Source organism: Antechinus flavipes, chromosome 2, assembly GCF_016432865.1.
Source record: "Antechinus flavipes isolate AdamAnt ecotype Samford, QLD, Australia chromosome 2, AdamAnt_v2, whole genome shotgun sequence".
NCBI lineage: Eukaryota > Metazoa > Chordata > Mammalia > Dasyuromorphia > Dasyuridae > Antechinus > Antechinus flavipes.
In genome coordinates, this window is record NC_067399.1 from 469215034 (window position 1) to 469241617 (window position 26584).

A 26584-nucleotide genomic window follows, 5' to 3' on the forward strand; every position below is an offset into this window, starting at 1 on the left:
GTTTGGTCATAGCTGGTTCTTTGTGACCTCATTTAGGGTTTTCTTCACAGAGATACTAAAGTGATTTGCCATTTCCTTCTCTGGTTCATTTCACAGATGAGGAAACTAAGGCATATAGAGTAAGTGGCTTATCCAGGGTCACAGAGCTAGTAAGTATCTGAGGCCAGGTTTGAACTCCGGAAGATAAGTCTTTCTGATTCCAAGCCCAAGGCTCTTTCCACTGCACCATATTCTTGCCTCTTTTGATTAAAATGCATCAACCAAAGGGCAGCTAACTGGTGCAGTGGGTAGAGCACTAACCCTGGAGTCAGGAAAATTTAAGTTCAAATCTAGCTTCTGACCTTGTGATACTGGGCAAGTCACTTAACCCCAATTGCCCCTCCCCCAAATATATTTAAATGCATCAATCCAAAGTTCATTAATAGACCAGGAGAGAACTTGGCTTTCATTGCTAGAAATATTCTAGAACATATTTTTAAAAGGAAGGTATGAGAGAATTTAGAAAGGAAGCCATGATTCCTAAGGCAAGTATGGTTTCATTAAAAATAGTTCCTGTTAACTTTATTTCATTTCCTTTTATTGAACAGGAATCCTAGCTGGATAGGCCAATGGAGTTCTGAAGACTTAGCATAAATGGATTTCAGCAAAGGATCTGTCTTGATCCTTAGGGATCGAATGGAGAAATATGGGCTAATGGCAGTTCAAGTAGGTGATACTTAGTGAATGCCTGAACTCTAGGAGTATTCATTGATAGATAAGATGTCATCCTTATGAGAGGTCTCTAATGGATTGCTCCAGAGAGTCTATCCTGGTCCTTTGCTGTTCCACACCATACTCAGTGGCTGGGAGGAAAGCACTGAAGACATATCTATCATATTATTATATGTATCCAAGCTGGGAGGGATTGCTATTTCTTCAGATGACAAGATCAGGATCCAAGAAAATTTTATTGGGTGAGCATGATAAGCCAACTTTAATAAAGATAAAAGTTCATAGGAAGAAATGTAAAATCTTCACTTGGGTTATATAGAGTCAACTTCTCCTTCTGGGGAAGGAGAGACTAGATAACAGTTTATTGGGGGCGTTTTATAAGACTGAAAGTTCAAAATGCCTTAATGGTGTAATGTTAGGCACAAAAACTATGACAACTCAAGCCTATATTATGAAAGGCGTCATGTCTAGAATTTATAGAACTGTAATATTCTTGGGGATATATGCACAGTAGTAGAATTGATGGGTCAAAAACATGAATACTCTTGTGGATTTTCCTGCAAAATTACAAATTGTCTTCCAGAATGGTTGGCCCAATTCACAACTCTACTAGATAATTTCTTCCCACCTTCTACCATTTGCCTGGCCAGATCCTATCTGGAATGTTGTGATCATTCAGGAATATTCCAGACTGGGATATAACAGGGATATATAATTACTACCATCAAGATCACTTGGAAGAACTGAGGATATTCAGTATGGAGAGTGGAAGGTTTAGGAACAACATGATACATCAGAGCTATCTGCAAATATTTAAAAGACAATAATGTGAAAAAAAGATTGGACTAGTTTTGTGTGACCTCAAAGGACATAAAGGACTAGGAAATATTGGCAGAAATTTCAGAGCAGCCAACTTAGACTGGATGTCAAAATTTAGGCAGCCTCTAGTCTCTCTGCTCTCTAATTTATCTTTCACCCAGATGCCAGTGTTATTCCTACAGGTCTGACCATGTTACTGCCTCACTCAAAAAGAGTCCTCTTGCCCTTAGGATAAAAATACAAAGTGCTCTATCATTTAACCCTTTACAATATGGATCTGAATTACCTTTACAGACCTATTACCCATTACTCTTATTACCAAAATTACCTTCCTCATGTATGACATTTCTTCTACCCTCTCTGTACTCTTGTAGCTATCATAGCCTGGAATGCACTTCCCTTGCCCCCAACTCATACTTTTTACAGTCTTTAGCTGCCTTCAAAGTTCAACTGAAAAGCACCTCCAACCTGAAATCTGTCCTGATCCCTCCTGAGTTTCTAATTTGCTCTCCCCAAATTATCTTGTCTTTACTTTGTTATATATGATGTCACTCTTTGGACTGGATATGTCTTATACCCACCTGCAATCTCTTCAACAATGTAATCTCCTTGTGGGATTGGGACCATTTCAAGGGGTTACTGATCTTTCTTCCCAGGTCAAGAGAGCCAGTTATTAAATTTGCAATGGGAACAACACTGAAAGAAATGAATCATGGCTTGATTTAATATTTTGTTGTTTGTCTAGACTTTAGTAGAGAAAATGTTAATGCAAATTAAACTTTAAAATGTGTTTGCCAGCATACGCTTTCCTCCTACCCTCCCAGAAAGACTATTGTTGAACATTTATCAGCCTGCCCTTGGCCCTAAGAGTTTCTTATGATCACATTCTCTTTATAAAAGAACTTTTTCAGCTGCATTCCAAAGTCTATTCCTGTTCTGATACTGCATTCTCTAATATTTTCTTTTGTAATATTATTTTGTTTCTAAGATCCCTTCCCATCTGAATTCTATGAAGTGAAACTTGGAAACCACTATGTTCCCTTCAGGACAAGTCAAACCTGGACTGAGGGGTCTGTTGACAAACATACTTGCTGTGACTGTATGAACTCCAGCGCCTATTGATGCAGACCCTGATATCTATTACCCATGAAGCCATCAGGTTGAAGGCTCCTACTGATACAAACCACAATCATCATTGCCACGTGAACCAGTTATTTATAACCTCTGACAGCAGGAATTATGTGGAATAAACGTAATTTATAGCCGTTTCAGGAAAAGCCATCAGAACAGAAACTAATAAGGATTTCTTTCAGCTAAAAAGGTGTCAATTGCCAGAAAGCAATGGGCACCGTTAATGCGTCTGACAGAATTATTCATGTATTTCTCAACCGTGTAACTGTTTATTAGCCATGGCCCTGTACTGAAGCAGGGGACAAGGAGGCAACTAGATGAGGAACAGAGCATTAGATACCAGGCTTGAAGTAGGGGTGAAGGAAGATGAGAAGAGAAGAGAGGAGAAGAAAAAAGGGAAGGGAGAGAGCGTAGAATAGGAAAGAACAAGGAGAAGAATCATTGACTGTCCAAATTGGAAAGAACTTTAGTACATGGATTGTAAAACATAAAATATAGAATATGAGAGGTGAGACAGATTATGGAACACAGAATGGCAGAACATGAAACATAGAATATAGAAGGTTAGAGAGGAGAGAGACCTTAGACCAGATTATTTAGAGCATACAAAACAGGATGTTAGTGCTACATGAGACCTTGGAAGACATCTGATTTTTATTTTGCAGATGAGAAAATAGATCTCCAGAAAGGAGAAACACTTGAAGGCTTGTGCCATGTGGAAGAGAGGTTAGTCTTGCTCTACTGGATCCTGGAGGGCAAAACTAGGACCATTATTGTTTGTCCTTCATTCCTTTTTTAAAATTTTGATATATTTTATTTTTCCAAATACATGTAAAAATAGTTTTCAGCATTCATTTTTGTAAGACTTTGTGTTCCAAATTTTTCTCCTGCTTGTAACTCCCTGTTTCCAAGATAGCAAGTAATTTGATATAAGTTAAATGTGTGTGATCCTTTTAAACATATTTCCATACTTGTCATATTAAGCAAGAAAAATCATATCAAAAGCAAAAAAAATTGTGAGAGAAAAAAAGCAAATGAACAAACAAAAAGTGAAAATACTATGCTTCAATCCATATTCAGTCTCCATTGTTCTCTCTCTGGAAGCAGATGGCATTTTCCATCCCAAGTTTATTGGAATTGCTTTGAATCACCATATTGTGGAGAAAAGCCAAGTCCATCACAGTTGATCATCATGTAATCTTGGTTCTGCTCACTCAATTCACTCAGCCTTTCCAACTTTTTTGAAATCAGCCTGCTCATCATTTCTTATAGAACAGTAACATTCCATTACATTCATATACCATAACTTATCCATCCATTCCTTAATTGATGGGCATCCACTCAATTTCCAGTTCTTTGCCACTACAAAAAGTTGTCCTTCATTCTTAAAGAGAACTCATGACATCATAAGGGTGATATTTTGACTTGTGCCTGAATTGGATTTAAGTGAAACAGAGCTGTGCATAAAATTGTCAGCTTCACTTTTTTCCTTCAGTTTTCAAAGTCCAGTGTCAAGACAAAAATCAAAGATGGTACAGGATATAGTGAATACTCTTGGCTTTTCTAAATTAAAATCTTTCCCAGAGCTCAGTTTGTCTGAAGCAACATCTACTCAGTCACTGAAGAAAAGCTAGGTAAGAGAGCCAAAAAAAAAAAAAACAGTTTAATGTATAAAAATTTCAATCTGGGAAGGAAAGAATCTCAAAGTTGTTTTTTTTTTACCAGAACATAAAATAATTTCTATTTATACTCATTGATGTTAAGGAAAAGTTCCTAAGAAGAACTACCCCAAAGTGGAATAGATTGCCTCTATAGATAGTAGATTCTCCCTAATTTAAGGTCTTCAAGCAGAGATTATAAACATTAGTTAGTATATTGTAGAGAGGTCTTGTTCAACTATGTCCAAGACTATTGACCCAGTAGACCAGCTGCCCCAGGGGTACAGACCATTAAATTTTCTTTTTGGTACTGAGAGATCCCCAAGACTTAGATAACAAATAGTTCTGTTTTGGTGGAGTTCATGATGTAATAGAGGGATATGACACCTTCAAAACCCCTATAAAACAGAATATAATATGACAAATAGTAAGAGGCAGCATGGGACAGCTAGATGATACAGTGAATAGAAGAATCCTGACCCTGGGGTCAGGAAGATTTCTCTTCCTAAGTTCAAATCTGGCTTCAGACACCAGCTGTGTGATCTTAGGCAAGTCACTTAACCCTGTTTGTCTCAGGTTCCTTATTTGTAAAATGAGAGGAGAAGGAAATGGCAAATCATTCCAGTATTTTTGGTCAAAAAAAGCCCAAATGGGGTCATAAACAATTGGACACAATTGAACATCCATCATGTAGTAAAAGTCAGAAGTTCTGAGTTTAAATACTTGCTCTTCTTCTTGATATCTGTGTGGCTTTGGGCAACTACTTCCCATTTGTGGATCTCACTTTCTTTATTTTTAATATGTATTAGACTTGATGTTGTCTAGTTTCCCATTAAACTCCAAATTCTATGTTCCTATGAAAAGCGCGCATGGATGATATTAACAAAGTGCTTTGAGAATTCCTATAGTAGTTACTTCAAGGAAGGGAGCTCATAAAAGACTTCCTGGAAGAGGTGAGCTGATAGCCTGAACCTCAAAAGATTTCAATAGATAGAGATGTGGGGGAGAGCATTATAGGCAAAGAAAGCAGTTTGATCAAAGACAAGGGGGTAGCACATGATACATTCAAAGAATTACAAGTTTTTTTCAGCTTGGCTAGTGAGTAAAATATGTGAGAGGATAATAGGAACTGAGGCTCAAAAGATTGTTTAGAGGACCTTGGATACCATATTTTTATTCTATAGGCAAATGAAATGCATGAGTTGTTTTTGACCTTCAATATAGTGAATGTTTACACAGGTAACAAAATTGGTGTGTTTCAGAGGTGGGTAAAGGTAGGAGATCACTGAAGGATCTTTTACAATATTCCAAGCAATAAATAATGAAGTTTTAACTAGGGTAGTAACAATGGGAATAGAATGATGGGAAATGAAATGAGAGATATAATAGAGGTAGAATCTATGACATCTGGCATCAAATAATATGCAATGGATAAGATTATAATCAAAGATAAATCTGAGGTTTCAAGCCTAGAATAGGGTCAAGAAAGCTTTAAACAAACAAACAAACCAGAAAAGAAAGTCTTCAAAGTCTGGTACTGCAGACGGTAATGGGTACAGCATGGGAAGAATGATAGTAGGAGAAAGAACCAATAATTTACAGGACATGACATCCCAGAAAAGTGCCAGCAATAACACTCATGGCCTCAAATGTCTATATAAAGAATTGCACAAACTATGGGTAATTCAAAGGATGAATTGAGGTGCTAACGAAAGGAGGAATATATTACCTCCCACATTTACACTGAAACTTGGTGGGATGGTACTCAACCCATCCATGACTGGAATTATGACTCTAGAAGGGTGCTTCTTATTCAAAGGACAGAAAATAAATAAAATGGGGGGTAGGTGGAGTAATGTTGCATTTTAAGAAGGTGCTGAAAAATTCCTGGAACTCAGCATAGAGAGAGAGAATGTGAAGAGTATTTGGTTCAAAAATAACTGAGTAAGAAACAGACCCAATGTTGTTTGGAGATCATACAAAGACCACCTTAACAGATGGAGGAAATAGATGACATATTTGGGAAACATTACAAATGTAATCCCATAATACTAATTGTCTGAGCATTTACTAGCGTTCTCCCTCTGACAAAAGCAGAACAGCTGTCAAATTCATTTCTTGTCTTAATGATAATTTCATTCTTCAAAGGACAGAAGTATTAGCTTTGGGAATTTCTACTCTGAACCTGATGCTGACCACCAGAGAAGAACCAATTGCTGAAAGAGAAATGATGGGAACCCTGTGGGACAAATGATTACTTCCTTCTAGAGCTTATTTTAGAAAAGAAAAATCTGCTTGTAGTCTTCCTGAATTTGGGGAACATTGTTTCAAAGCACTCAGAGAAACATGAAGTCAGGGAGCCAAACTTTCTTTTCCCAGATATGGCAAAGTCCTTGATTTGGGACCATAATGATGGTAAAAGAATGGAAAGCTTAAACTAATTCAATCAGTTCCAAATTCTAAGTGAAGCCAGGAAATGTTATTCTCAATCTATTAAGCCCTCTTCCCACTGTCCAACTGTGTCGTGAGGGGGAGGAAATGTATGTCCTGAGAATATGGTTAGTATTGGAAGCTTGGTATAATGGGAAGAGCCTTGGATTTGACATCTAGGGAAATCTGGGGTCAAATTTCAATTTTGAAACTTACTATTTATGTGCCTCTGGGTAACACCTTTATTCTTGATGAGTCTCAGTTTCATAAGCTATAAAATAGTTTCCTGCCTACTTGGGAGAAGGGGGGAGGATTATGAGGAATCAACTTTAAAGCACTGCAGAAAAGTGAAGATGACATTGTGCAAGCATCAAGTCATGGAATGAATGCAAGATTTGGCATCAGCAGACTTGATTCTGACCCTGAATTGTGATTCTGATGTTTACTACTTATTTATATCCCACTAGGACTCAGTTTTCTTATTTCTAAGCTGAAGAGGTCAGATTCTGTCCAGCTCTAGAGCTGTAACAAAGAGAGTTAAGTGACTTATTCATGGTCACACAACTATTGAGTGTCATATTTGAATTCAGGAAGATAAGTCTTACTAATTTCAGGCTTGGCTCTCTATGCACTATGTTACCTAGCTGTCCATGATAGAACACAAATAATATTAATTTGTGTTTTTCTTTTTTTTTTTTTTTTTAAATTTTTTTATTTAATAATTACATTATATTTACACTCATTTCTGTTCCGATTTTTTTTCCCCTCCCTCCCTCCACCCCCTCCCCTAGATGGCAAGCAGTCCTTTATATGTTGGATATGTTGCAGTATATCCTAGATACAATATATGTTTGCAGAACCGAACAGTTCTCTTGTTGCGTAGGGAGAATTGGATTCAGAAGGTATAAATAATCCGGGAAGAGAAACAAAAATGCAGATAGTTCACATTCGTTTCCCAGTGTTCTTTCTTTGGGTGTAGCTGCTTTTGTCCGTCATTTATCAATTGAAACTCAGGTCTCTTTGTCAGAGAAATCCACTTCCATCAAAATATGTCATCATACAATATCGTTGTCGAAGTGTATAATGATCTCCTGGTTCTGCTCATTTCACTTAGCATCAGTTCATGTAGGTCTCTCCAAGCCTCTCTGTATTCATCCTGCTGGTCATTTCTTACAGAACAATAATATTCCATAACATTCATATACCACAATTTACCCAGCCATTCTCCAATTGATGGGCATCCATTCATTTTCCAGTTTCTAGCCACTACAAACAGGGCTGCTACAAACATTTTGGCACATACAGGTCCCTTTCCCTTCTTTAGTATTTCTTTGGGATATAAGCCCAATAGAAACACTGCTGGATCAAAGGATATGCACATTTTGATAATTTTTTGGGCATAATTCCAGATTGCTCTCCAGAATGGTTGGATTCGTTCACAACTCCACCAACAATGCATTAGTGTCCCAGTTTTCCCGCATCCCCTCCAACATTCATCATTATTTTTTCCTGTCATCTTAGCCAATCTGACAGGTGTGTAGTGGTATCTCAGAGTTGTCTTAATTTGCATTTCTCTGATCAATAATGATTTGGAACACTCTTTCATATGAGTGGTAATAGTTTCAATCTCATCCTCTGAAAATTGTCTGTTCATATCCTTTGACCATTTATCAATTGGAGAATGGCTTGATTTCTTATAAATTTGAGTCAGTTCTCTATATATTTTGGAAATGAGGCCTTTATCAGAACCTTTAACTGTGAAAATGTTTTCCCAGTTTGTTGCTTCCCTTCTAATCTTGTTTGCATTAGTTTTATTTGTACAAAGGCTTTTTAATTTGATGTAATCAAAATTTTCTATTCTGTGATCAGTAATGGTCTCTAGTTCATCTTTGGTCACAAATTTCTTTCTCCTCCACAAGTCTGAGAGATAAACTATTCTATGTTCCTCTAATTTATTTATAGTCTCGTTCTTTATGCCTAGGTCATAGACCCATTTTGATCTTATCTTGGTATATGGTGTTAAGTGTGGGTCCATGCCTAATTTTTGCCATACTAATTTCCAGTTATCCCAGCAGTTTTTATCAAATAATGAATTCTTTTCCCAGAAGTTAGGGGCTTTGGGTTTGTCAAACACTAGATTGCTATAGTTGACTATTCTGTCTTGTGAGCCTAGCCTTTTCCACTGATCCACTAATCTATTTCTTAGCCAATACCAAATGGTTTTGGTGACTGCTGCTTTATAATATAATTTTAGATCAGGTACAGCTAGGCCACCTTCATTTGATTTTTTTTTCATTAATTCCCTTGAGATTCTCGACTTTTTATTGTTCCATATGAATTTTGTTGTTATTTTTTCTAGATCAATAAAATATTTTCTTGGAAGTCTGATTGGTATAGCACTAAATAAATAGATTAGTTTAGGGAGTATTGTCATCTTTATTATGTTCGCTCGGCCGATCCAAGAGCACTTAATATTTTTCCAATTATTTAAGTCTGACTTTATTTGTGTGGAGACTTTTTTATAATTTTGCTCATATAATTCCTGACTTTCCTTTGGTAGATAGATTCCCAAATATTTTATGGTATCAACAGTTATTCTGAATGGAATTTCTCTTTGTATCTCTTGCTGTTGGGTTTTGTTGGTGATGTATAAAAATGCTGAGGATTTATGGGGATTTATTTTGTAGCCAGCTACTTTGCTAAAATTATGAATTATTTCCAATAGCTTTTTGGTAGAATCTCTGGGGTTCTCTAGGTATACCATCATATCATCTGCAAAGAGTGATAGTTTGGTTTCCTCATTGCCTACTCTAATTCCTTTAATATCTTTCTCGACTCTTATTGCAGAGGCTAGTGTTTCTAATACGATATTAAATAATAATGGTGATAGTGGGCAACCTTGCTTCACTCCAGATCTTACTGGGAAAGGTTCCAGTTTTTCCCCATTGCATATGATGCTTACTGATGGTTTTAAATATATGCTCCTGACTATTTTAAGGAAAAGTCCATTTATTCCTATGCTCTCAAGTGTTTTTATTAGGAATGGATGTTGGATTTTATCAAATGCTTTTTCTGCATCTATTGAGATGATCATATGGTTTTTGTTTGTTTGGTTATTGATATAGTCAATTATGTTAATAGTTTTCCTAATATTGAACCAGCCCTGCATTCCTGGTATAAATCCTACTTGGTCATAGTGTATTATCCTGGTGACAATTTTCTGTAATCTTTTTGCTAATATTTTATTTAAGATTTTAGCATCAATATTCATTAGGGAGATTGGTCTATAATTTTCTTTCTCTGTTTTCAGCCTACCTGGTTTAGGTATCAGTACCATATCTGTGTCATAAAAGGAGTTTGGTAGGACTCCTTCAATCCCTATTTTTTCAAATAGTTTATATAACATTGGAGTTAATTGTTCTTTAAATGTTTGGTAGAATTCACATGTAAATCCATCTGGTCCTGGGGATTTTTTCTTAGGGAGTTGATTGATAGTTTGTTCTATTTCTTTTTCTGAGATGGGACTGTTTAGGATATTTACTTCTTCCTCTGTTAGTTTGGGCAAGCTGTATTTTTGGAGGTATTTTTCTATTTCATTTAAGTTGTCGAATTTATTGGCATAAAGTTGGGCAAAGTAACTCCTAATTATTGCTCTAATTTCCTCTTCGTTAGTGGTGAGTTCTCCCTTTTCATTTTTAAGACTAACAATTTGATTTTCCTCTTTCCTTTTTTTAATCAGATTTACTAAGGGTTTGTCTATTTTGTTGGTTTTTTCATAGAACCAACTCTTAGTTTTATTAATCAATTCAATAGTTTTTTTACTTTCAATTTTATTGATCTCACCTTTTACTTTTAGAATTTCAAGTTTAGTGTTTGACTGGGGGTTTTTAATTTGTTCCTTTTCTAGCATTTTTAATTGCAAACCCAATTCATTGACCTTCTCTTTCTCTATTTTATACAAATAGGCCTCTAGAGATATGAAATTTCCCCTTATTACCGCTTTGGCTGCATCCCATACATTTTGGTATGATGTCTCATTATTATCGTTTTCTTGGGTGAAGTTATTAATTATGTCTATGATTTGCTGTTTTACCCAATCATTCTTTAGTATGAGATTATTTAGTTTCCAATTATTTTTTGGTCTACTTCCCCCTGCTTTTTTGTTGAATGTAATTTTCATTGCATCGTGGTCTGAAAAGGATGCATTTACTATTTCTGCCTTACTACATTTGAGTTTGAGGTTTTTATGTCCTAATATATGGTCAATTTTTGTATAGGTTCCATGAACTGCTGAAAAGAAAGTGTATTCCTTTCTGTCTCCATTACATTTTCTCCAGAGATCTATCATATCTAGCTTTTCTAGTATTCTGTTTACCTCTTTGACTTCTTTCTTATTTATTTTCTGGTTTGATTTATCTAATTCTGAGAGTGCAAGGTTAAGATCTCCCACTATTATAGTTTTACTGTCTATTTCTTCTTGCAGCTCTCTTAGTTTCTCTTTTAAGAATTTAGATGCTACCCCACTTGGTGCATATATGTTTAATATAGATAGTGCTTCATTATCCATGCTACCCTTTAGCAAGATATAGTGTCCTTCCTTATCTCTTTTAATTAGGTCAATTTTTGCTTTAGCTTGATCTGAGATCAGGATGGCTACCCCTGCTTTTTTGACTTCACCTGAAGCATAGTAGATTTTGCTCCAACCTTTTACCTTTAACCTGCATGTATCTCCCGCTTCAGGTGTGTTTCCTGTAAACAACATATTGTAGGATTCTGGCTTTTAATCCATTCTGCTAACCGCTTCCTCTTTATGGGGAGTTTACCCCGTTCACGTTTATGGTTAGAATGACCAATTCTGTATTACTTGCCATCTTGTTAACCCCGGTTTATGCTTTCCTCCCTTCTTTCCCCTTTCCCCCCCTTCCAAGTATTAAGCTTGTGAGCACCCCTTGCTTCTCACAGCCCTCCCTTTTTAGTGTCCCTCCCCCCGCCTTAGAGTTCCTCCCCCTATCTTACTCCTTTCCCTCCCAGTTCCCGTATTCCCTTCCGCTTAGCTTATTCCTTCCCTTTCCACTTTTCCCTTCTCACTTTTCAATGAGATGGGAGAAGTTTCACCATAGATTGAATATGTCTTAAGATTTTTCACTTAAAGCCAATTCTGAAGGCAGTAAGATATCCACTATATTCTTCCCCCTCCATTCTTTCTCTCAGATATAATAGGTTTCCTATGCCTCTTCATGAGATGTACTACCCCCACTTTACCCTTTTTCTGGTACAATGTCCTTTCCACATCAATTTCTAGAACAAGGTATACATGTATTCTTTATACATCTATATAGTCAAAATATAGTTCCCAAGATTAATCTTTACCTTTTTAGATTTCTCTTGAGTTCTATATTTGTAGATCAAACTTTTTGTTAAGTTCTGGTTTTTTCATCAGAAATAGATGAAATTCGCTTACTTCGTTGAATGTCCATCTTCTTCCCTGGAAAAAGATGCTCATTCTCGCTGGGTAAGTTATTTTTGGTTGCATACCAAGTTCCTTAGCCTTTCGGAATATCATATTCAGGCCCTTCGATCTTTTAATGTGGATGCTGCCAGATCCTGGGTGATCCTTATTGTGGCTCCTTGATACTTGAATTGGGTTTTTCTAGCCGCTTGCAATATTTTTTCTTTCACCTGAGGGTTCTGGCATTTGGCCACTATATTCCTTGGTGTTTTGATTTTAGGATCCCTTTCAGTGGGTGATCGATGAATCCTTTCAATGTTTATTTTTTCCTCTGTTCCTATGACTTCTGGGCAGTTCTCTTTGATAATTTCCTGGAAGACAGTGTCCAGGCTCTTTTTTTCATCATGTTTTTCTGGGAGTCCAATGATTCTCAGATTGTCTCTCCTGGATCTGTTTTCCAGGTCTGTTGTCTTCCCCAGAAGGTATTTCACATTTTTCTCCATTGTTTGATTTTTTTGGATTTGCTTGACTGATTCTTCTTGTCTCCTCGAGTCATTCAATTCCACTTGTTCAATTCTGATTTTCAGTGAAGTATTCTCTTCACTCACTTTTTTAAAATCTTTCTCTAATTGTCCAATTGAGTTCTTTTGTTCTGTGGAATTTTTTTCCATTTCGCCAATTTTGTTTTTTAGAGAGCTGTTTTCTGTTTCCAGTTCACTAATCCTATTTTTCAAGGATTTTACTTCTTTATCCACTCTCTCTTTAACTTTCTCCAGGCTCTTTTGCCAAGCCTCCCTCTCCTTTTCCCAAGCCTCCCTCTCCTTTTGCCAAGCCTCACTCTGCTTTCCCCATTTTTCTTCTAGCTCCCTTGTGAGAGCCTTTTTAATCACTTCTATGAGGTTCATCTGTGCTGAGGAACAGACGATCTCCTCCTTTGGGGAATCACCTGGGGACTGCCTGTTTTTAGTCTCCTCAGGATTTAGAGTCTGCTCTCTATCTGTGTAGAAGCTGTCAAGGGTTAAAGTCCTCTTCAGCTTCTTGCTCATTCTGTCTATTAATCAGAGATAAACTACCAAAGAAAAACAGAAAAAACTGGAGTCTTTCTTTGGGGGGGGGGGGCTGGGTGTGTTATCGAGCTTCCTCTACAGACTGCAGGTGGCAGCAGTGAGGCACTAGCAGGACTGTGCTGCGCCTGCGCTCTGAGATCCCAAAGCGTGCTGAGTCACTGAGGGGGGGGAAGAGGGGGGCCAGGTCCTGAGAGACTCCAGCTGTTTGCGGTTGTATTCTTCAGCCCCGGTGTTTTTAGCTTCTCTGCTGGGCTGTTGACTTGCTGCAGGTTCCAAACCTGTAGCGAAGCTCTCCCCGCAGAGACAGCTGCGATCACTCCCCACCCCCTCTCCAGTCTGCTCCTGTGCTCTCACTGCCGCTGCCCTCAGCCTGCGCCCGATCTAAAACCGCCCCAGCCCTCCAGTAAAGACAGACCTTTCTTGGCGGATCTCAAGGATGGCTTCTCTTGGTAACTATTTGTGGGTTTTTTTCAGTCAAGCATTGATTCAGAGGCTTGTAATGAAGTGGATAGTGAGAGAAAGTGCGGAGCTTATGCAACTGTGAGCCTCCTCTCCGCCATCTTAACCGGAAGTCTCAATTTGTGTTTTTCTAAGTCAATACACTACCAGCAGGGATCCATTTCCATTTGAGTTTTTTTTTCAAATTTATTTTATTCTTAATTCATGGAACAAAACAAACACTTCCACAACATAGCACAATAAAAAAGATGATTGCACATGAAATAACAAATTCACCATGCACAACTTGCTATTCTCTTAAAATACATAACAAAGCTATTGTGTAAATCCCCCTTTCTTTTTTCCCCTTCCCTTCATTGGATTATGTAATCTCCAGTTCATCCAGCTGGAAGATACAGACTTGAATCCCACTTCAAACACTTTCTATGCCACTTTTCTTCTCTGAGACTCAGTTTCTTTATCTGTAAAAAGAGAGACAATAACAGCACTTTATTTCGCAGGGTTGTTGAAAAGATCAAAGGTGATATTGAACTTTTATAAAGTCCTCTGTAAACATTTAACTAACATTTATAAATGTCATCTTCATTATCTTTATCATCATTGCCACTGGCTTCTTGTTGCTCTAAGGAATTTTGATTGCATACTCTGATTTCTTGCAGACAATGACAGGTCTATGAACTAAGCCTCTAGTTCATATTTAGGCAGAAGAGTATGGCCTGTAGCTCTTTTCTTTAGCTTCAGAGAATTGGGGGGGGGATAGCCCTATCCTTCCTTCCCTGAGCATTCCTCTTTCCCTCCCCTGCAGCCCAGGCTTCCAAGGGAATCAATTTGTTTCTTTAAGTATGAACCGACCTATGCCGGCAGGACATCAAATACATCTGCCTCATGAATTATTTGTAACTTTGTCAAAGAAAGTGCAATTTGATGGTGCTAATGTCAGTCTCCACAGCTCAGTGGGCTCTTGTTTCAGAGCAGAAATTAGAAAGACCCTTCCCTGGCCAGTGGAAGAAACCTTATGCAATAAAATATCCCACGCTACTGCATGTGCCCGTCTGACAAAGACAATTTGATTTGTCCGTGGCTTTTAAAATATTCATCCCACTTTGATGGACTATAGTTTTACAAAAAGAGATCATCATTAGCTGGCACCAGCGGTGCCCTGCCTCCAGCCAGCACCACACCGCTCACATGGAATGAAGACATCCAATAAAAAAAAATCATTATCTGCCTAAGAACCCTAATCAGTAATGTTTGGTTCAAGTGCAGCTTAGGGGTCACTAACTCACTTTCACTGCCTCTGCGCTTTGGGGAGGAAGATGCATTGTATGGACTCCACATTACCTGCCAGGAGACACTCCAAAAACCAAAAGGCCAACAGAACAAGGTTTGTGGCTGGAGGTGTGGGAGCAGAAGAGAATCAGAGAACCGAAGAACGCCAGCGTTGGAAGGGACTTTGGAACATAGAATGTCAGAACTGGAAGGGACCTTAATACGTAAATCATCAGAGAAGCAGCAGTATCAAGATGCAATGTTACGAGTGGAATAGACTTTAAAACATAAAATAATAGAGCTGGAAGGGATCTTAGAACACAGAATTTTAGAACATAGAACATAAAATGTCAAAACTGGGAAAGCCTCTAGAAATTTTTAGAACCTAGAATGTCTCCACGTAGACATGGAGAGTTGGATAATGACCACTGGGGGCCCATTCCAGGTATTGTCTAGAAAAAAAGAAAAAAGGCAGAAGTCTCCTACTTAGATTTAGATCAAGACTTGGAAAGTAACAGAAATTGTTGAGTTTCAAATGCTGGTAGAGATCATAAGCAGCTAAACCACAATATCTCCTCTTCCTCTCTCTCTCTCTCTCTCTCTCTCTCTCCTCTCTCTCTCTCTCTCTCTGTGTGTGTGTGTGTGTGTGTGTGTGTGTGTGTGTGTATGTGTGAATACCAACCAAGGTTGGTATAATGGGCTGACTCCCTGTATAGAGAGGGGACCATGGGGTACAGTGGAAGAAGCAGATCTGCTTGTTCAGCCCCAAAGTTTATTTAAGTTAAAAAACACATCTCGGGATTCAGAGGAGTGTTACACTACTGTCAATTTTCAGACGTCGCCATCAAGCGAAAAAAATTACATCCCGTCCTGACGAGTGACTAATCAAGGCGAGGCGAGCGGGTCTGCCATAAATTACTCCATTCCGAAATAAACCACACAAACAGACCGATGATAATAAATGTAAATTATTTCTCTGAAGAAATTTTCTTGGTATATGAGTAATACGAACCATCAGGAAGGCGTCTTCCTTAACATTAATTACAGAAGATGACAAGTGGGCTGATGACTGGGAAGGCTCATTATCTGGGAACATATTCACAAGTTTGCAATTTGTGCGAGATGTACTCGGGCTAAATTAATCTCCCTCCTTTGCATGAGCCTCTTCTAATTTTCATGTTATTAACAGGTTTGCAGTATCACTCAGTGCCTGTCACTCTAATCAGGTTTCAGCGTGTTCGAAAAAGCAGAGCGTCATTTAGAAGGATAAGTCCCTATAATGGTGCTCTCTTTCATGTGGAGAATTCTACAAGGCTGCTTTTAATAAGGTCCTTTAATCATCTCCCTTTGCTCAACTTTTGGCCCCTATGTTTCTTTATGAAGAGTCATTAGAAGACTTTGAAGTTCATCAAAGATGAAAAATTCATAACGTTGTTAGGGTGAGGGGTAGGGGTGGGGAGGTACCAGGGAAACTGGTGCTCAGCTCTCCCCTTCTTAAGTCTTGGTCTGAGAGGGGTCTAGGGGCCCTGGGTGACCAGTGCAGCTTGGGCTCTGTTTTCTCTTACTGACATCTATCTTTAGCTTTTTGTTCCTCCTCTAGGAACCCTGAATCCCCTTGGTGATTGGGTCATTTATGGCTAGAAAAGAACCTTAGAAACTATCTAGTTCAATCTTATTTTAAACCTGTTAATTCAGTTCTTTACCCCTCCCTTCAAAGTTCAGATTGGTCAGATTTACAGTCACTTAGTTACAATTGATTGGATTTAAAGTCAGAATTACAAACTGAAAAAAAATGGGCAGATTCAGAATCTTCTTTATGCACCCATTCCATGTGTCAACAATCAATGAGGCAACTGAGGACCACGGAGGTCACACAATTAGTTAAGAAGAGAAAGAAGATTTTAATTCAGAGAGCTGACTCTAAACTCCTAATCCTTTCCATTGAATGTTCCTGCTCAGGTAGAACCCAACTAGGTGTAAGCTGGAATTCATTCCTTATAAGATTTTACCCCAATGGGAGAAAGTGATATTGTCTGGATGAGGATGCTAGGTCTTCCTTTCCCAGATACAGATCTTTGGAATTCTCCTCATAGATCCTCTGTACCATTCTTCATAAGCACAGCATCCTCACAGATCAATGGAGCCATTCTCCCAGGTGTAGGATATTCAGGGAGTCCCTCAAATATCTCCGGGAAAGCCCTCGTGGATTTAGAATCTTCAGGGCATATTTCAGAAACTCTTGGGTTTTCTTGCACAGATATATATTCAAGAGCTCCTGGATACTTATTTGAATGTAGTCATTTGCAGTTTCACATTATTAGTATCCAAGAGCCTTTAACCTCAATATTTTTGATTGATTCTTGCTTTCATGGCCTAACCCACTCAGAATCAGGCTCTTCTGAATACCTATGATAGTCAGATTCTTCCCTATATCTAGAGAACGGAGCTATATCTTAGCTAGTAGCTCTTTCTACTGCTAAACTCAGCTGGGGACTGCGAACACTCTCAAAGTCAGGGCTTATGGGCTAAAATAAGGTCATTTCCCATCTATTAATGCTGATTCCACAATAGCTTAACCAGCTCAAGATCAGTCTGAAAATCCCTTAAGGCATACTCAAATAAAGATTAGCAAAGGACTTCTGCTCTCCTGAGACCAGAAAGGTCACATACACCCACATGTGCTAGTTATTTGGACTGCCTCCTCCTTCCAGGATCCACGGATATAACAAAAAGGAGCACTGGCACAATGAATGCTCCCTCTCGGAACACCAGAGTGGCTACAGGGAGTTGAAGCCTGAGTGCTGTGTTGGCAGGGACACTAGAATGATGTTTTGTTTTTGTTTTTGTTTTTGGTCTGTGGTTTCATTATTTTGGGCCATACTTAGTGACAACTTTTTCTGCTTATTGGGATTGTAGATTGGGATCTTCTCTGCAACTTAGAGTCTGAGAGCAGGAGTTAATAAAATTTTGTATTATACATGTATAACTTACCAAATTGCTTACCAGCTCTGGGAGAGGAATTTGATATTCAAAAATTTTTAAATGAACATTACAAATTGTTTTTATTGGTAATTGGTAAAAAATAAAACATTATTGGGGTCTATGACCTCTGTGGCAGTCCAGTGAAGCTGAAGAATCTTTTGTCAGGATAATGTTTTTAAATGCATAAAATTAAGTAAGATTACAAAGAAAACCAATTATAATCACATATGGTTATGAAAAACAATAAAAACAAGTTCATAGAGTCCACATTAATACTCCTGTCTTAAAGAGTTACAGGAGGGGCATAGAGAAGTTAAATGCTTTGCCCAGAATCATATAGTCAGTATATGTCAGAGGTGAGATGTAATCCAGATTTTCTTAAGTCCAAGGTCAGCTCTCTAGGAACTATGCAATATCAATTTTCTTGAGCAACATGACAAATATGGAAACATGTTTAAGGTGATTATATGTATATAACCCAAATCAGATTGTTTGCTATCTTGAGGAGGGGAGAGGTAAGGGAGGAAGGGAGAAAAAAATTTGAAACTCAGAATTTTACAAAAATGAAGCTATGTTTACATGTATTTGAAAAAAATAAAATACTATTGAGAAAATAAAAAAGAAACTATACCATTCTGCCTATAGGAATTAGCCTGAAGGTGGTTACATCTCAGGGTAATGGTAGATGTGGTATAATGGAGAAGCCTTCCCAGGATGGATCATGGCTCTGTGTCAGGCATGGAAGTCCTTGCCTCTTTGGTTTTCAGTTGGCTGTCTAAAGTTCTAAGTGGATCAGCTTTTCCTGCCCAAAGGTCAGTGAGAGAATTGTCTGAGGTTTAACACCAAGCTCCTTGAGGGCAACCACTATCTTTTTACCTCTTTTTGTATTCCTGGTGCCTGGCACATAGTAGGCACTTCATAAAGCATTTACTGAATGAATGAACAGGAGTACCATGCCTTTATCTGCAGTCCTTGTCATTGCCACTCCAGGCAGAGCATCTTCACAGTGCTTGCTCTTTATCTGGACTCCTAGGTGTGATTATGGCTGAGGTGATATACCATAAGGCCTTAGTTTGAGGCTCTAGAATAATAAATCTAGAACTGGAAGGGACATTAGAATTTAGCCAATCCAATCTCTTACATTACATCAAGGGCTGCATAAGTTAAGGGACATGTCCAAGGACACATTAGCAGATTGGTGGCAGAATCCAAATTTTCTGACTTTGCACCATTCCTTCACCTTATTTTTTACTGCCCTTCACATCACTTCAGGATTGTGTCTGAGAAGCCCCAGTTGTCTGCCTCAGCCTCAAATACTGGACAGTAAGGGCCAAAGACAGACCTGGAGAAATTCCTCTAGAAATCTCCATCCAAGTTGACATTGACTCATTAGTTACTTCTTTGGGACATTGGATCAGTTCTGAATATACTTAAGTGTGTTATTATTTAGTTCATAGCTCCCCATCTTGTCCTCAAGTTCAGTTTGAGAGATTCTGCCAAATACTTTGCTGAAATCCTATTATGTCTACAACATTTTCCTTCTCTTCCAGCCTAGTATCTCTCTCAAAGAAGGAAATGAGATTAGTCTATTCTATATGGGCCTTTAGTGATTATTGCTTTCCTTCATAAAAAAACCCATAAAAGATTGGTCTACTCTGTTTTTGAGAAGCAGTGTTATATACTGAAGAAAAATCTGGCCTCAGAACCAGGAGAATAAGAACAAAAGTTTCACTTCTAACATATACTGGCTGTGTGACTCTGGGAAGTCAGTCAGTCTCCTTATGTTCTAAGCAATTCTTCAATACTGTAAAGTTGCAGAGAAAATGCTGACCTGCACTGGTATAGGGAACTTCTTCATTGTGGAATTCCTTCTATCAATGACATTCTAGGAACAATCTCTAACTTTTATTTTTCTTTTTTATATCTTCTTCATTTCCAATTACATCCCTTCCCCCATAGACATTCCCAAAGGATTAGTCCCTGAGCCTTCCAACTCAGGTGTCATCCCTCACTCCATATATGCAATCTATGGCCAAGGCTTAGGTAGCCACATGGTATAGTGGAAAGAGCATTGAGACTGGACTTAGAAAAAAATATTAATAGCTAAAACTTACTTAGTACTTAATATGTTCCAGGCATCCTGCTATGTACTTTAAAACCGTTATTTCATTTGATAATCACAACAACCCTAGGAGATAAATGCTATTATATTCTCATTTTACAGATGAAGAAACTGAGGAAAACAGAAGTGAATTGACTTGCCCAGAGTCACACAGCCAGTAAACATGTCTAAGGTTGTATTTGAACTCAGGTCTTTTTGACATCAGTCAGGCACTCTATCCACTGTGCCACAGTACCCTATCTGAGTGTAAATTTTATCTGATATATGAATTTTTACATTCTATTCAGCACTTAGTACTATATCTCACATAGTGGGCACTTAATAAGTGCTTATTGAATGAATTGAAGGAAGAACTTGACCTGTAATAAAAAAATGAAGGAAAAAGCAACTAACCAAAATTAACCAAATCTGACAGATCTTATAATGTTCTATATCTAAAGCCTCCCACATCTGGAAAAAGAGGGAGGTGAATGCTCATATTTTGGGGAGGGGTCCAAATTGAGTCATTATCATGAGAAACTTCAATTTGGAGCATTTGGGAATTGTACTTTTCATTTGCATTGTTATAGTTGTGCTTATTATTTTTCTACTTTTGATTGTTCTTCAAGCATTCTTTTAATAATACATGTCAGAATTCTTGAATTCCTTTCTGTTCCAAAAAAACCCTTTCAGCTCAGATATTCTATGTTCTCAGATGTTGGAATCCTTACAAACTACTAACTAATTAGAGTTGATCTAATCTTACAAGAAGATTTTGGCCAGAACCTGAAACAAGGTACTAAGTAGAACTGATTAGTACAATGCTTGTGTTTGCACCTTTACTCATTGGAGTTCACAAGTATGCCAGCTTCACAAAATAAACTATGTAACCTAGTGAGTTCACACCTCCCTTAAAGCTCTCTGGGCCAGAGAAAACCCATAATCCCATTCTCTCAGAAGATTCACATATAAGGCCAATGAAGAGAGAGAGCTATTCCAGAATATATTTTTCACTTGGCTGGCTGGTCGCAGAAGAGAGTTCAGCTGCATTGGAGAGGAGTTGGTGGCTGGGCTCCTGCACTTTCCCCACCGAGACCAAGCTGGTCTGAAAGACTCACCAGAAAGCTAGCCGAGCCCCAAGTGAAGGAGACAAGAGATTCATTCCATCTCTGTGCTGGTTGGAGGCTGAAGAAAGCAGAGGCAGAGGCTGAAGGACCAGACCTTTGGATTTGGCGAAATTTGGAGGGAGCTCTTGGAACCAAGCAGAGAGATAGACCTCTAAAATAACTGGGCTATATTGGAGATAATAAAAAATCTGAACTTTTATCACCTGGCTGTGTTTTGAGAAGAAAATCACCACATTTTGGCGCCCGAACAGGGACACCAGAAAGCTAGCCGAGCCCCAAGTGAAGGAGACAAGAGATTCATTCCATCTCTGTGCTGGTTGGAGGCTGAAGAAAGCAGAGGCAGAGGCTGAAGGACCAGACCTTTGGATTTGGCGAAATTTGGAGGGAGCTCTTGGAACCAAGCAGAGAGATAGACCTCTAAAATAACTGGGCTATATTGGAGATAATAAAAAATCTGAACTTTTATCACCTGGCTGTGTTTTGAGAAGAAAATCACCACATTTTGGCGCCCGAACAGGGACACCAGAAAGCTAGTCGAGCCCTAAGTGAAGGAGACAAGAGATTCATTCCATCTCTGTGCTGGTTGGAGGCTGAAGAAAGCAGATGCAGAGGCTAAAGGACAGAACCTTTGGATTTGGAGACATTCGGAGGGCTCTAAGCTAAACCGGCTGTGTTTTGAGAAGAACAAGAACTCCAACATTTGAACTCCAACATTTTGGCGCCCGAACAGGGACCAACAAAATCCTGATTCCAGGGAAGGCACCCAAAGAGAACTTTTATGATATTTTAAAGAAGAACAAGAACCCAACATTTGAACCACAACACTCAGACCCCTTTTAGTATAGATGTCCTGTCAGTCTATTGAACATATTTCTGAAACACAATGATGTTGTACTATGAATGGACAGAGAGGGTAGTCTATAGCGAAGCTTCTTAAAGTATGGGTTGTGACCCCTCATGGGGTCATATAACTGAATATAAGAGTCATGAAATTATGATTTAATATCAGTAAATGTTTTATTTATATATCTATTTTATATACACCTAAACCCTGTGCAAATCTATTTGCAACAGACAAGGTTTAAGAAACTCTGACCTACAGAACCCCAAATTAATAATAACTCAGGAGTGATGTGAACTTATCTAAGCAAAGCAGTATAAAGCATATAAAAATCTATGACAGAATTAACAACTGAGTTTAACATTGTAAGTAATAAGGTAAATAAGTAATGATAGAACAACTTTAAGTTTAGGATATCAAAAATTGCATTGCAATATAATGAATACATTCGTACTCTCCTCAAATGTCCATAAGATCTGGGGCAAAAGTGGTAAAGGGATGCCCTAATCACTCATGAAACCACATATTGAAGTATTTGAGGAAAAACCACAAATTATCTCAGGAAAGAGAAGTCACCGTAAGAATGAGGGTATAACATAGGATGATCTGCCAAGCATTACTTAGATTACTAATGTCCCCGGTTGATCTCAAGATGTAGGAGCAGAGCAATGAGTTAGGTCATGGATTTTCCAGTGGCACATGGCACAATTATTTCTTGTTCTTGACACATGACTAGGACACCTTTTTCCATCATACATCTCTCTTTTGACATCTTTATGTCACTTCTCTGCACAATGTTTGGTTAATAAAGCTCTTGAGCTTATTCACATCTACCATACATCTTTCCATTGTTCATTTTTTGATTCTCAACTTGAAGTAATTAGAGATTATATAGTATTCCATGACTTTCAGTCTAGAAGAAGCATCTTTCACCTTTTTTATATCATCACCTTTTATATATTTTATACCATTTTAATGCTCCTTTGGTACTCTGGTGAAATCTACAGATTTGTCAGAATGATGTTCTAGGTGCACAAAATAAAAGAATATGATTATAAAGGAAACTAATGATATTTATATATATTGTAATTATTAAAATATTAAGAAAATATTCACAAACTTCCAGGTTAAGAATATCTTAGCTGGAACTCACTGGAAGAATATTGTTAAAACAATGAATGTTTGGGGCAGCTAGGTGGCGCAGTGGATAGAGCACCAGCCCTGGATTCAGGAGGACCCGAGTTCAAATCTGGTCTCAGACACTGTCTAGCTGTGTGACCCTGGGCAAGTCACTTAACCCCAAATGCCTCAGGGGGGAAAAAAAAAAAACAATGAATGTTTGTTTTGGGGAGATACTAAGGATCTTTAAAATCACTAAGCAAATTCCTATAAAAAAATCCAGCTTCCTCTATTCCTCTTGTTAAATTTTAAACTCATTGAATATGCATAATGTCTGTCCATGGTATGTGTAATAATAGCCAAACTCTATAGATGATTTATCTGATGGCACATCATAGTTGAGACCAAAGTCATTCTTTATCCACTTGGTTTTTCTAGTGTAGTTAGCCTGAACTCTTTTGAATGATTAAAGATATTATTTAGGGCTCTTCAGTGTTCCAAAGATTGCTACAATCAGTACAGTTCCAACCACATTCAACAATGTATGGAGGAACTGACCATCTATGGAGAATTACTTCTCCACTCAAACTTTCTGGTGGACATCCTTCAAGACAGCTGCAAACATTATGAGTATATATCTCCCTGATTTATGCCTTATATGATATCAAAAGATCATTGAACAAGGTAATTTCAGATGTTACTTTCAAGGAATATTGGATGATTTTGACATATTCATAGGCAATACTTTGTTAGAGGAAAGTTTTTAAGGTGGTGATTTGTTGTATGGAATTAAATGATTTTGTAGAGTTAAAAATAGTAAGCACATCTTTGACTCAGCAATATCACTATTAGGTCTGTATCTGAAAGAGATCATAGAAAAGGGAAAATGACCTACATGTGCTAACATATTTATAGCAGCCCTTTTTTTGGGGGGGCAAAATATTGGAAATTGAGGGGATGACCATCAATTAGGGAATGATGGAACAAGTTATTATATGTGAATATAATGGACTCAGAATGCAGATTGAAGCATATTTTTCCACTTACTTTATTCTTTCTTGTGTTTTTTTTCATCTATTTCTTCCTTCACAACTACAACTAAAACGGAAATATGTTTTACATGACAGCACATGTATAAACTATAACAAACTGCCTACCATTTTTGGAAGAGGGGAAGGGAGGGAGAGAGAGAGAAAGAAAAAATTGGAATCCCAAATCTTGTAAAAATGCTCGGTATTGTATCTTCTTGACATGTAACTAGGGAACAATACTATTAAAAACAGTAAGCACAATAAGACCTTGTGTTCTCTACACATGTGATTATAAAGGTGTTTACCATATCCAAGTGAGGGCATTGTCTAAAAGAAAGGAAAATTTTCCCTATGGGACAAAACTCCAGGATTGGATTCCAAACCATATGAGCTGAAAGTCTTTAGAGAATCATAGGGCTTGCATTACATTTTGATTTATAACACTGGAGAATAGTGAGCAGAAAGTATTGAGTAACATTCTAACTATGGTGGAATGCTAGAAGTTGCAGAGGGATAGATTTTAGGTTGATATAAAGGAATACTTTTTATCAATTAGAGTTTTTCTAAAGTATAATAGTCTGCCTCATAAAATGTGAGTTCCTCATCAGTAGAGGTATTAAAGAAGAAGCTAAATCACCACCTGTGTAGACAGGATTTCTTGTCCACGTAAGGGTTGAGAAAAGGCAGAAAACTTCATTTCCTTAAGTAAATTAAACTTCACTGGGAGTTCCTTCTCCTCTCCCCCACCTTATGTCCTATCTGCCTAATCATGACTGAATTTTTTGCATTTTGAGCAAGAATGGATTACAGTTTGCCACAAGTATCAGTTAAGAAAGTTATTAAATAGAGACAAAAGACTTAGGATTTGACTTCAAGGAAATATTAAGGGCTAAGAAAATTTTGAGGTGACTTGAAAGTCTCTCATATTTGTATTTCTATCAATACTTAGCATAAGCCTTGTACCATATGTTTTTCCTGTAGAACAGATGACCTGGATATACTTCAGAATCCTCTTACTCTTAAAGCCTTTTGTCTCACTTGAAATGTCCATATCTGGCACTTCTAAGGATAAATAACAGATTCCCTTATAAGTGTTTAAGCATTTTTTAAAGTTTAAAGCAATTTTATTTTCTAATTGATAGAAAGCGGTCCTGAGTTCATGGAGAGTGAAGAAACCATTCCCTCACCACAATAAGAAATGCTTTTTCTAAAGATCTGAACATTTTCTAATATAGTTCTGTGTGGGATTCCAACAAGTAGGGAGGCTGGAGCTTGTTGTTTTCCATCAATCTATGTCCTCCACCTCCTGGACCTCAGCCAGAGCCTTTGTTGATGTCAATTTAATAAACATTTATTGAACACCTATTATGTCAAATGTTCCATGCTAGTTGGTGAGCATACAGAGGCAAAACAAAACATCCCCTGCCCTTGAATAACTTATGTTCTAATGGGAGGGGGGCTGGGATGGTATCTAAGTAAATAAATACTAGATGAATAAAAAGTAAATACAAAGTCAATCAGCCAATAAACATTTAAAATGTTTGACCCATAAAACAATTTTAGGAATTAGGAGGAACTAATGACTCAGGATCAGAAAAGGCTTTTTAAAGAGGCAGTACCTGAAAGAAGTGATAGATTCGGAAATGTGGAGATACAGAGCCTTGCCACTCTTCAGACATGATGTGCATTGCCTTTCACAAAGGACCACTCTCTAGTCACTGTCCTCCATAGCTCTCCTCTCAGTACCACTGAGGGTCTGCCTTACACAGTTTGGCTCTGGCCAGCATAACTCTTAATTCTAACTCCTGGAGTTAAGCCTCTTTGCTGACATTAACTCAAGCTTAGCTTATCTTATGTCAAGGTGCTTACCTCTGTGATATCAGGTACTGAGCAAACATTACCTCAGTCAGCTGTGCTTTAAACTCAAAAATATACCTGGGGCCAGAGAATGTCCATTCATTCGAAAGTTTTACATTCAGATCCTGTAGCCCCTCAACCGTAGCCCCAAAGGATTCTCAGGGTACTGTGTAAAATACTTTCTTTTGGCACAGTTTAAATGATTCTTTATACTTAACATCATATGAACTATAGTGACATAATACCATTTCTCTCCTTCCCCAGACTGTGAGTGGCTTATTTCCCATTCATGTCAGCATCCCCAGCATCAATCACCAACTGGATCTTGGAGTTCAAGTGAGTAACTTTATTCTCTTACTCATTCTTTCTCTTTCCTTCATCTTCTGCCAAAGCAGCTGGGTCAGATTATTCAAATTTGGAGAAAGATATTCAAAAGGAAGGAAGGAAGGTAGGACAGGGCCAAATTGATCCTTACTCAAGTGCCGTGCTGAAATTACTAACAACTACCAGCCTGCCTACCTATACACAATGAT